Raw genomic sequence first — 535 nt, 5'->3', positions numbered from 1 at the left:
TCCATGGATAGGGTGAAATAGCGGGACCGACTGTCGGTCCCTGGGGCACCCCACGGGTTGCGGTAGACTAGTCAATCCTACACCTACTACCTGTCTTCGACCACTCAAATAACTTTTGAACCGATCAGGGTCCACGCCGTACCACTGCACACTGCAGTTTGTTACCAGCAAACCATAACCAACGCTGTCGAAAGCCTTGGGTAGGTTGACAGCAGTTGGCGAAGACATCTCTCCGCTGTCGACGTTCCTCATCACCTCTCCGACAGTGTCAAGCAGAGCGCCTTCAGTGCAATGACTTTGCTGGTAGGCATATTGAACAGGGCTTGGAATACCAATACTTTGGGGATACGTGCTCAGCTGGCTGGTAAATGACTTTTTCAAGAATTTTGGACAGCACACTTAAGAGAGATATGACCTTTTATAAGCTGGTACACTTGGGTCACCTGACTTCAGGATGCGTGCCACGGACGCAGTTTTCCACTCGCCGGGGGAATGGCCGAGCTGTGGGGGGAGAAGTTGACGATCCGCAGAAGGT

Source organism: Pollicipes pollicipes, unplaced genomic scaffold, assembly GCF_011947565.3.
Source record: "Pollicipes pollicipes isolate AB1234 unplaced genomic scaffold, Ppol_2.1 Scaffold_6052;HRSCAF=7182_pilon_pilon_pilon, whole genome shotgun sequence".
In the NCBI taxonomy this organism is placed as follows: Eukaryota; Metazoa; Arthropoda; class Thecostraca; order Pollicipedomorpha; family Pollicipedidae; genus Pollicipes; species Pollicipes pollicipes.
This window is presented reverse-complemented; position numbering follows the sequence as displayed.